We start from the raw sequence: 1841 nt of genomic DNA, 5'->3' as shown, positions 1-1841 counted from the left end.
CACACACACACACACACACACACACACACACACACACACACACACACACACACACACAAAAACATCTCCACATGAGCATGAACTTTCCCATTTTGTAAATTTAATTTTACAATATGATGAGTTTTATTTGGAGAATTAAAGATGAGAAAACCACATCAGCCAAAGTAGGTGCAGACATGTGAACATAAAAGTAAAAAAATAAAAATAAAAATTGACTGTGACTGCCAGGAGGTAGTCTTTAACAATTTATCTGCACACGGTGGGGAATGGAATCTAAAGTAATGTGAAAAGTTGTATTTTTTCTTCACGGGAGCGATATCTGATTTTGAGTTGACCTGAAACTGAGCTACAGGAGGGCTGCAACCTCTTCTCTGTGGCATTAACAGGAATAAAGCTGCTGTTTTCTGCCTCACACCCTGGTGAATAAATGAATGTGTAGTGAAGCAAAGCTGCTAGACAGTGTAGGTTGTTCAATAGTACAACTTACCAGTGGTGCTGCTCCTTGGATAAGAACCACTACGGTGTTTATTTGCCCCCTGCTGCTCCAGGACTTCTACTCAACGCTGCTCCTCCAGGCTCTGGATAGATCTGATTCAATTTTCTGAAGCAAAACAAGAAAACAAAATCAAACTTTCAAGACATCAAGCTGAACACCTGTATGACTCTTTGCACAAGAGCCGAACTAAACAGATAAAAAAAGAGGTATTTGGAAAGCAGCAGTACCACAGCAAACACAAAGATGTGACAGTCTCCTGAACTGATGAAGTGAAGCATTGACAGATGCTCCTGTGGCACTCAGCTCCTTCCCCCTGCCAGGTATCCCTTCCCCCACAACTCCCCTGATTCCCACTCTATTTTTCCCCTTTTAGTTTCTGTTGAACTGCCAAAACTATATGGAATGCACCATCCTATATGAAAGAATGCCTTGCTTCCAGAACGTGCGCTCATGTGTTAGGTTACTGTCACTATGTTTGATAGTAAACGGAGCAGTTAGTGCATTTAACCACACTTCCTTTTACATTTGCATTTACGTTTGATGGTTTTGACTCGTTTTCATTTCATATGTACTTTGTGCTTAGAGAGTCCGTAGATGTACTTCAGCCAGTCGTTGCTWCTTGTTACAGGATGAATGCTTATTTAAAAGCGAGCATGCACGAAAAACTAAACTAATGTTACACCCCTTCCTTGTCATTAACAGTTGGAAGCCATTGCATCAGTAGAGAGCTGCAAAGTGGCATGAAGGACAAATAATTTAATAAGAACATGCTGACTCAGGAGGGTTGCAATGTCATTTACCCATCTGGTCATTCAAGGTGAAGCGGGAGCCGGGATGGAGAGAACGAGGGGGACAGATAATAAAACGAGACACTGTGACAGTCAGAGCGCTGGAGAGTAAAAGCGAATGAAAAAGAGAGTGTATGTGTATATATATATATGTATATATATATATATTTGGTGCTCCATCACTGTTTAATCTCACTGGTGAGGAATGAGGATCCTAGGCTCATTAAGCACATCCAAGATGGAGACTAAATCCAGCCTGACAAACTTCTCCAACCTCTGTTTTTCCTGAGTCCTTCTGCTGCACAATGGTAGCGCAAGTTTTCCCAGACTTCTTCCATTCACCGGCTGCAGATAAGATTACCACAGAGGTGCTCAAAATCTAGGCCACCACATGTTGTGTCCACATGTGTGTCTTGTATCGCATGAGATTAAAATATAGGATGTAAAGTAGGTTACATCTTTTCACCTGGTACTATTATTTACAAAGAAAACCTGCTCCTGAAAGACCAACACACACACACACACACACACACACACACACACACACACACACACAC

General features: G+C 41.6%; 1 protein-coding gene across 4 annotated transcripts in view; it reads right to left on the bottom strand.

The window, feature by feature from the left end:
- LOC106522258 (double-stranded RNA-specific editase 1) overlaps positions 1-1841 on the bottom strand; it is a gene marked incomplete at its 3' end in the record, with an annotated part of 105104 nt that overhangs the window by 49881 nt on the left and 53382 nt on the right. For all 4 annotated transcript variants that reach the window (XM_014015204.1, XM_014015203.1, XM_014015205.1 and 1 more), the window contains 1 exon segment: positions 488-601.

The sequence above is a fragment of the Austrofundulus limnaeus genome, unplaced genomic scaffold (genome assembly GCF_001266775.1).
Source record: "Austrofundulus limnaeus strain Quisiro unplaced genomic scaffold, Austrofundulus_limnaeus-1.0 Scaffold125, whole genome shotgun sequence".
Taxonomy (NCBI): Eukaryota; Metazoa; Chordata; class Actinopteri; order Cyprinodontiformes; family Rivulidae; genus Austrofundulus; species Austrofundulus limnaeus.
Note: the sequence above shows the minus strand (reverse complement) of the source record. Positions and strands in the feature narration are given on the sequence as shown.